The sequence below is a fragment of the Cervus canadensis genome, chromosome 18, assembly GCF_019320065.1.
Source record: "Cervus canadensis isolate Bull #8, Minnesota chromosome 18, ASM1932006v1, whole genome shotgun sequence".
NCBI lineage: Eukaryota > Metazoa > Chordata > Mammalia > Artiodactyla > Cervidae > Cervus > Cervus canadensis.
Window position 1 is genome coordinate 11,903,974 of NC_057403.1, and position 10,139 is coordinate 11,914,112.

Sequence of the window (10,139 nt, forward strand, 5' to 3'; positions counted from 1 at the left end):
GGAGTTTCTATTATGTGAAATGTGTAGAATTTATAAAATGTTTCTCTAATCTCCAGCTGTTTTTCTGCTTTCTGATTCATGTTTTACTTTTATCTCGATGATGGTCTTTTTCCTATTCTCTTCAGATTTATTTTGGTGGGCCTTTGGCAAAATGAACCAGATAAGAGTGTGGGTTCTCTCCTAGCCTGACAATCTGCATTGTGGAAGCCAGATCACCTCTCCATAACATTCTCATCACATCCTGAGGTGTTGACATGTGAGTATGTGTGGAAATCATGCCACTTTTTGGGAGACTTGAGTGAGATTCGAGTGCTGGCTGATCACCCTGGGGGGAATTTTTGAGGCGAGCTAGAGATTGTGATCGTCAGGGATCTCCAGTCCTTAAGTGGCCTCCAAGGCCTTGCAAGATCCGACTTCTCTCTCCCTCCTTTGTCCTAAGCCGGTCTGTATTCTAGCTGCATGGTTCTCCACAGTCCTCTCTACCTCCTGACCTTTGTACATGCTGTTTATTAGACGTGGAATGTTTTTCCTCAGCACCTGGTCCAAGTCAGACTCCCTCACATACATGCTTATAGCACAGTGTATCGTCGTCACATTTACTGCTTGTCATTCTTCTTATTTATGTGGCTGTTCATAATTATTTGGTGTCACCATGAACCATACACCCCAATGAAAGCAGAAATTGCATCTCCTTTATCGTTTTATCCCTAGTGTCTGGATGTGTTTGATAATACCTGCTTATTAAATGGTTGAATAAATGAGTGTCTACCATTTTGCCAGTTCAGGATTAGAGCTTTCTGCCTGGCAAACCAATATGAGAAAAAAGTATGTGAATAACCTTTTGTTTTTTAGATAAGTATTTTGCTTGGCATGTGATAACTTGACTCTGAGTGCTTGTGCTCCCTGTGAGAGAAGGCACCTGCTGCCCTCTTGGACAGGGGTGTGTGAGCAGAACTGTGGGTAGGCGAGCCTTCCTGGCCTATAGGAAGTCTCATAGTTCTGAACCTTAACACCGTCAGCCAGATTTGACACTGAATTTTTCTCTACTAACGTCAGATTTGTGACAGGGTTCTCCTTTGCCTGTCTTTAATCTTATGTGTAGTTAACTGTTTAATATTTGAATTTAGAAGCAGTTTTTGTGATAGAGTTGGTTGCCTTTATGTGAATATTTGGTTTTCTGTTGTCTTGAAATTCCTAGAGGGGGTTAAAAAATTAAGTTCACTCTCAAAGAAAATTGGTTAGATTTGCATTACTGAGGAACTGTATACAAATTTGTATACTAAGATAATTACCTATCCAGCACTGAATATGCAAGAGTACTAAATATATATGCAAGAGTACTAAATACTGAAGAACACATTTTTGAATTTATTTTTGTAGAGTACAGTGTTCACTTCACAGCTCTGTGTGGAAAACTTCCAGAGTCAGAGCTCTAGCCAACCTCTCCAGAGTACCTACTCAACATCTCCACTTGCTTGAGGGTAAGCATTTCAAATGTAACACATCAAAAAGAGAGCTCTGGATTTTCTGCTCTTCCCCTGCCCAAACCTGTGACTCAGCGACTCACTAAATAACACTTCCATCTACCCAGCTGCTCAAACCAAAAATATAGGAATCATTTGCGATGTTTTTTTCTTTGCCACAAATACACAAATTATCAGCAGGGTTTGTCTATTTTGTCTCCAAAACACCCGTTGTATTTGTCCACTTCTCCTTATCTCCACTGCCATCCTGCTGGTTCAGAGCACTGTCATCCTGCCTAGACAGCTGCCTCCTAACTGGTCTACGGGCCTCCTCTCTTTTCAATCTCTAGTCCCCTAGTTCTCCACACAGCAACATGAATTGTCTTTCAATGGATTATGTCAGACCTTATTTAAACATCTTTAATGACTCCGTATCACCTTTTGGATCAAATTCAAGATCTTTATCTTGGCCTCCAGTTCCTAAAGAACTGGCTTTTGCACACCTGTAAAACCTCATTTTACGCCCCTCTACTCCATTCTTGCTATCCTCCAGGCATTCTGATGTCTGTTCTATTTTTTTTTCCTTTTTAGTCTTTGTATATTGCTGTTTTATCTGTCTAGAATATTCTTCCCCTTGCTCTTCCCAGGGCTAGCTCTTTCTCACGGTTTAGTTTTAGCTTCTCTTCCTCAGAGAAGCCTTCCCTGACTGCTCTATTTAACTGCCATACAAACACTTACCCACCTCTCCACCTCATTGTAGCTGCCTGTTTTTTCTTCAGACTCCTCACTGCAATTTTTAAAGGGTTTTTTTGGTCAACTTTATGTATCTTGCCAGCTAGACTGAAGCTTAAAGACATATTTATGAAATAAATGACTTAGGGCAGGGGCCATTTCTAATTTAATTGCAGTGAGCCAGAACCTGGCCTAGCACTGGTCCATATATATATATATATATATGGCACTCAAATAGTTCTTAAAGAATGGATGAGTAAGCATTCGTTGAGAGACTTAACCATGTACTAAACTCTATGCAAATCCATGGGATCATAATACCCAGATCACCCAATCTGTTAAAGATTTATTGTAGACCAGGGGTTGTCAAACTTTTTTTTTCTCAAGACCCATTTACACTCTTGAAATGATTGAGGACTCCAAAGAATTTTTTATGTGGATTACACCTATCAATATATATAGTTTTAGAAATTAAAATTTTAAATGTATATTAATTTAAAATAGGTAGTAAGTTTATTACATGTTAATATAAGCAACCTTTTTTAAATTTAACATTAATAATTCCCAAAGCAAAAGACTACTGAGAAGAATGGCATTGTTTTAAATCTTTACAAATCTAACAACTGGCTTGAATGAAAACAGCTAGATTCTCAACTGCTTCAGCATTCACTCGGTGGTGATACCACATGTCATAGAGCCTCAGGAAAACCCCATTGTACGCTTGGGAAAGAAGTGAGAACTGCTGTAGATAATTTAGAAAATAGTATTTTGTAGATTTCCCTGGCAGTTCAGTGGTTAAGACTTTGCGTTTCCAGTGCAAAGGGTGTGGGTTCGATCTCTGGTTGGGGAACTAAGATCCCACCTGCCAGGCAGTGTGCCCTCCCCCCAACCAAAAAAAGGATAATATTTTTGATTGAGTTGGTGCTGTGAGTGCTGCATTCACACTTCAACCTCTTTTTAATATAACTTCCAGTGATCTAGAAGTGCATGACATTTGTATGGATCAAAAACTGAACAGAAAAACAAGGATCTGTGGGGTTGAAGAGCTGAACCTGTTGGACTTCTGATCTTTAAATAGGCGGAGGTAGTTAACAATTTGACTGTTGTGGAGTAACAAGGTCCAGAAGCACTCCATGCACATTGAGGTCCCAGGCTCACTGTGTCAAACAGGGGCTGGGGTGAGATTCTCCTGACATGAAATGAGACTGGAAAAAAGCCAGTAATAGTTACTCAGGGCTTCAGCTTATATTAAGAGCAGTGGCAGGAGTGAACACATGGCCATGTAGAGCGGACCCAGCCTGTGCTTAAATTTTGCTCAGTGACTGACATACCCCCTTTATCACATGGCACAGAGCCCCCATTTGACTTGTCTCAGGACTAAGTTTCTCAGAGCAAAGAAGACACAACCAAAAAAGAGAAAAAAGCTAGATATGGAGGGAAGAGACAGGTGGGGTCAGGGGTGATAGCTAAGTGTTCTAAGAAACACTTAGAAACTAAATTTACAAAGCACTGAGTTAAGCATAGGAAAACTTAATAAGCAAGACAACAAAATCAGCTGTCAGGATGAATTCATTCCTGATAAAATGCAATTCTAATAGTTTCAGTGTAACTTTAAGACTCTTGAAAGATAAAGAATAGTATTCATAAAATGTTCATCCATTTGACAAAGGTGGATATAAAAAAGTATGGATTAAAAATCTTACACGTGAAAAAAAAAATGGCCACTGTAAAACACATCAAGGTAAACACTATATTGGATGCAGTTTAAAAGAGGAGTTACTCAGAAAGCAACCCAGAAAAGTATATGAAAAATAGAGAACATAAACAAAGGACAGACTAAGAAGGGCAAATATACTCTATTAGGTTGAGAAGAGAATAAAGTTGAAATGGCAGAAAAGCTATATTGGCCAAGATAGACTGGCCAAGAATTCTGCAGAATGGCAAAAAGACCTTCATTGGTCACACAAGTCCTGAGCAGGAGAAACAAAAATAAATCCATATGTGACACCATTTGAAAAGCCACAGAGGAAAAAACCAATGCTATTAGGAACACTTAGATCATAGCAGACCTCATCAGCAATGTTAGATGTTGAAGACAATAGAATAATATCTTCAAAATAAGAGAAGGGTCACTTTAGAATTCCATACTTAAGTAAACTGTCATTCAAAAAAATATCTTAAAGCCATTTTTAGAAACACAAATAGAGAGACTGCCCCCTATACTAAAAGGCTTAATTAAGGATTTATTACAATGAGGGGAAAAAAAGAACCTAGAGAGGAGTAAAATTCGAGAAATGAGAATAAATTATCAATAAACATAATTAATCATTGACTGCAAAAATTGTGCTTTGGGTTTGTTTTAAAAATATGTAGCTAAAATTCTAGACAGTAACCAGGAAAGTAGGAATAAGAACTTCAATGAATTGCTAAGGTATGCCAGCTTCCTTTATTATTTTACACTCTGTTTAAAAAAATAAGTACTTGCGTATAATTAGGAATTTAAAGCTAGACAATAAAATAACAAGTTTAATTGAAAGCTTTCAAATTAGCAAAGGGAAAAAAAAGTAAGCTTGATCAACTCAGTAGAAGGCAGGAATGGAGAAAATAAGGAACAAAGGAAAAGGAACATTTAACAAGCAAGTATATCAGAAATATAAAATGTGAACAGATTAACTCCCCTATTAAAGGCAGACTTCAAGATTAATTTCTCTGATATCTGATTTAGAGGAAATCATGAGCTTGTTCCTACCTGAAAACATGGCCTTGAAATACATAAAGCAAAAACTAAAAAGAATTACCAGGAGCAGTGAATGAAGCCATATGCTAATGGGAGATTTTTTTAAAAAATAATTATTTAGAACTGATATATCAAGCAGACAGAAAATAAGAATACTGAAAATGTAAACACAGAACTTGATCCTATGGACATAAATAGAAATTGGTACCTGATAATTAGAGAATACTTATTCTTTTCTAATACACTGAACAATTAAAAATTGATTACATCCTAAGATCACAAAAGAAATTTTAACGTATCAATAACATATAGGCCATATCATTTGGCTATAATGTAGTTAAATTGGAAATCTATAATCAAAAGACTTTTAAAGAACTTAAAAACCTAAATACATTCCTGAGTGTGACTAAGAGGAAATCTATTTGCAGCAATGGAATATAGTACCAAACAACAGTGAAATGTATGGAATGCGGTTCAAGTGGTACTTGAAAGGAATGTAATAGCCTTAAATGTACCTGTTAAAAATTAAGAAAGATTAAAGGTAAATGAGTTAAATGTGCAACTCAAGATGCTAGGAAAAGAAACTCAAATAAAGAGAAAAAAGGAAATAATAAAATAGAGAGCAGAAATTAAATGTAAAAAAAGAATAAGTAAAGAGGACAAATATGTTAGAAAATAGAAATGACCTAAATTGACTCAAGATAAAGCAGAAATATAGAACAAAACTAAGGAAACCAAGTAAAAAATATTTCATGCAAAAAGACATCAGATTTAATTTTATAGTAAGTTATGTTAAACTTTCAAAAATGAGAAACTCTATTTTGTATGTTCTGTTATAGAGAATATAAGCAGGAAGAAAATCCAAATAATTTTATAAGGCTAGTATAACCTTGATACCAAAGTGAAACAAGTATAGTAGAATAAGAACTTAGGTGCAAAAACCAAAAGTAAAATATAACTCAGTAGTATCCTGCTACATGTGTATATAAATCAGCCCCTCATTATCATGATCAAGTAGGGGTTACAAATGCTACATGTTTCAACATCAGAAAATTTGCCTTAATTCTCCACATTAACAGATTATATAACATAATCTTCCCAATAGATAACAGAAAAGGCATTACATAAAAATTAAATGTATTCATGATAAAATTTTTAGAAAACTAGAACTAAAGGGAATTTCCTTAATCCCCAACAAAGAGGCTTTGCAAACAAGCTTACTGTGGACATTTTTACTTGATAGTAAAAGATAAGTATCCCCTTTCAAGTCTAGAACAAGATTTATTCCATATTTCCCCAGAGGTCCTAGAGAATACATTATGATAGAAATGAGATATAATTGTCAATAAAAATCTAAAAACTGTCATAAACAGATTAACATTTTTAAAGCGTCCAGGAAAATCTGTGAGAAACTATTAGAACTAACAAGGACAGGTCAGCAAATTCACTGGATTAAAAAAAAAATCAACATATAAAAAGCAATAGTAGATAATTCTCAAAAACCATAATCCAAGACAAATCATGAGAAACTGTTAGACAAACTCAAATTGAGACTTTCTACAAAATACCTGACCACCACTACTCAAAACTGCTAAAGTCATGAAAAACAAGGAGATACCGAGGAGCTGTCACAGCCTGGAGTTGTCTAAGGACACACAACTAAATGTAATGTGGTGTTTTGGATGGGGTCCTGGGACAGAAGGAAGACATTTATGGCAAATCTATAGTATAATTACTAGTTTTGTACTAGTGGTAATTTCTTCATTTGACCACATACCGAAGTTAGGTAAGATGTAAACATCAGGGGGGACTGAGGAAGGAATGTTTACATTATCTTTGCAACTTTTCTATAAATATGAAATTATTTTTTAAAAGCTTTATCACTGTTTTAACTCAAAAATAACCTGTTAGGTAAGTAATAGGAAAAAAGACCTCCAAAAGTCAACTAAGATCTTTATGGGAAAAAATTACAGTGTACTGTTGTTGTTGGCTGTAGAAGACATGAATAAACAGGTAGCACAGATCATAGGCAAAGATGAGATGTTGTGATAAAATGTTTTTGGTTCTCTTTAAATTTTTTTGTGGATTCAGTAAAATGTCAACGGCTAAGAATAGCCAAAGACACTTTTGAAAAACAAGGTAGGGCAATTGTCCTTTAAGATATCAAGATATTATAACGCTCCAATAATTAATGCACACAGATGGACCAATGGGACAGACTAGAGGTTAGGAACACTCATACAGAAATATGATATATGTCAGGAGAAAAAATAAATCCATACCACAGAATATATATAAAACTAAACCTAAAAAGACTAAAACTTAAGAGTATTATATCTTTATGACTTCAGCGTGGAGAGGGATTTCTTAAGGTATAAAAAGCAGAAATCTGAAGGAAAAGATTATTAAATTTTACAGCACAAATATTTAACATTCTTCCGTGACAAAAGATATTGATGCCTTTTCTTTTAACTTTGTTCATGGTATGGATTTTAGACATATTGAAGTGTGATTGGGGTCAAGAATAGAAGGTAATTCAAGCTGCAACATGATGTCTTATTTACGGTTAAAGAAGATGCTCTCTAGAAAATACTAGAGGGAAGGGTTTGAAGTCAAAGCAGGTAGTCAAGTGAGTAGGCTAATACCTAGGGGGTAATGATTAGGACTATCATGCAGAGCAAAAAGGGGACAAATTTGGAGTGTATCTTGGATGTAGAGCCAGCAGGACCTGCTGATGAAGTGAATGTTGGTGGTAAGGGAACCAGGAATCCAGAACAATTGCAAGATTTTTGGCTACTGCAGCTGGTGCTGTTTATAGAAACAAGGAAAAGGGAAATTGCTGTTTGTTTTCGTGTTTTGAGTTGCCCATTTGACATCCTGGTAGAGCACTCAGCTGTTAGGCAGCTAGCTGGGTATATGAGACTCGGCTTCTGTGGAGAGTTCTGTGCCAGGGGGAGCTGTTGGCATGCAGGTGGCTCTGAAACCATCCCGCGAGGTGAGACTGCTGCCTAGGGGGTAGATGTTGAGGGAGAAGGCTAGTGACTGAGTTCTGAGCACTGGGAGCTTGAACAGAGCAGAAGCCAGCTAAGAGAACAGAAGGGGAAAACCAGGGTAGTGTAGTGTCTCTGAAAATAAGATGGTCTGAGTTTTTATCATTGTTTTAATGAGGATGTTGAATGTTACTGAAAGATCAAGTGAGATTAAGAACAAGTCTCCTAGCCACATAGAGAACTGCTGAAATTGCCAAATGGCTTCAGGAGTGTGGAAAGGAGTAAGCCCCCCGTGTGGCATGGTAAGGGGAGAGAATGCGCAGTAAGTCTGTTGAGTCTGTGACAGAGACCACTCCATCAAGAAGGCTTTATTGGCCAGTGCCAGAAGGGAGTGCTGAGAAAGGGGAGACGCTCTGAGAGCATGTGCTGATGGGAATGAATGATGCAGGATCCAGGAGAAAAACCTGTATTGCAGATAGAGGTCTTTGAGGAGAGAGGGGATGGAGGGGTCCCTTGAATGTGTTAAATCACCTTCCAGACCTTAGCCAGACTTTAAATTCCCCTCCGGGGTTCGGAAAAAACACCTCTGTGGGACGCTGGGCACCTGCAGCGTCCAACAGCTCCCCCAGCGGCTCCTGACGTGTGTGGCCAGATTTGGAAACCTCTTCCCTAAGCTTAGGACCGCATTCACTCTCAGTGGTACCTCTAGAATTTCCGTGGATGCTCCTGAGGAGTACATTTCAAGGGTGCAGAGCAAAGGCATTTTCATTCAGATTTTCTGTTTACGTGGCACTGCTGGCTGACCGGAGACTGTTGAAGGCTTGGAGGGTTTCAAACACTGCCCTCCTCGCCCCCCGCCCCAGGTCAGCAGCTTCCAGTATCCCCAGGAACCACTGATTTATAAATATTTATACTTACGAAGTGTAAATATAAATTTTCATTTTGGATATCCTATTCTGAACGTATCTCATGAGTCTTCTCCTTTAAAATTCAAGTCTTACATTTTAACTGGCCACATAAAATTGCACGGTATGGCTTTGCCCGAGTACGGTTTAGTGCTTCCACAGAGTGCCTTTTTCTCATAAAAAGTGACGCTCGCTGAGCACGCCTGCATGGACTCGCTCACACCTCTCCGCTTTATTCCTGGAGAGTGGGGCGGCCGGATCACCCGCGCCTCGGGAGGCTCTGTGAGACACCCCGCGGCTACCGCACGACAAAACGCGTGTTTCTGGAAGGGGAGTCCGGCAGAATGGACTGGAGACGGGCAGGAGCCCTCCTCCATCTTCCTTCCCCTCACTCCCGTGGCCCCCGAGGTGACCGGCTGACAATTTCTTGCACGCTTCCCCAGAGGTTTAACCGCGTGTGTGTTCACCCTTAACAAACGAACAAGTGCGAGTACTTACCGGGTCGTGTCTGCATGCTTCGGCCTGACTGTCGGTGTGACTGACGGCCGAGTCCTCGGTGGTGGTCTGTCCCGCGAGGCGCAGCCCGCATTTCCCGCCGCACACAGGTCTCCGCAGGCGGCGGTGCGCCCCGCACGTCAACGGTCTGGCTGGACGGCGGTGGACCGGCCCGGCGGCGGCGCGCGCGGCCGCTTGAGGAGAGCGCCTGCGGAACGGCGCAGGTCTGCGCTCTCAGTTTTTCGGTCTTTGGAAGTCGGGTCAAGAGTTCTGTCCCGTAGGTCTGTCAGCCATTTGTGCTTTTCTGTGAATTGCCAGTGTCCTCCCTTTTTGCCCATTTTTCAGGCGCGATTTGGTCTTTACCGTATCGGTTTCCAAATTCTTCGTTTATTAGGGAAGTTAGCCCCGGGTCTTTCGTGTGTCCCAGGCGGAAAAGTCTCGTCTCCCACTTTCTCGTTTGTCTTTAACTTCAACATACATGTTTTTGCCCGCCAGCTTTTCACTTTCTTAGACAAATGTACGGGGTTGTTTGTTTGTTTGTTTGTGTGGTCTCTTCAGAGGATTTGCATTTGGGAGTCTTTGGAAAGGCTTTCTCCGTGTAACCCCCCCCCCTTCTTTGTTTGGGGGTCGAACAACCCCCCCCCCCCGCCCCCCCGCTTCCAGACCCTTCCTCAGGGCCCCTAGCATTGGCTCCGTTGACGTCAACCTCCTGCCTTCGCGCCAAGCAGTCGCCACGGCAACCGCGGCCCGATGGGCAGGGCTGGGGGTGTGGCGAGGGGCCCTGGGCGCCGCACACAGCCGTTGATTGGCCGGTGCC

At 40.0% G+C, this 10,139-nt stretch overlaps 1 long non-coding RNA gene across 1 annotated transcript in view; it reads right to left on the minus strand.

Annotated features, from left to right (window-relative positions):
* Window positions 1-9,894, minus strand: part of LOC122420067 — a 77,790-nt gene extending 67,896 nt beyond the window's left edge. The window contains exon 1 of the long non-coding RNA XR_006263165.1: window positions 9,326-9,894. This is a non-coding gene — a long non-coding RNA (uncharacterized LOC122420067). The remainder of the gene's footprint in view (window positions 1-9,325) is intronic.
* Between the last annotated feature and the right edge of the window lie 245 nt (window positions 9,895-10,139).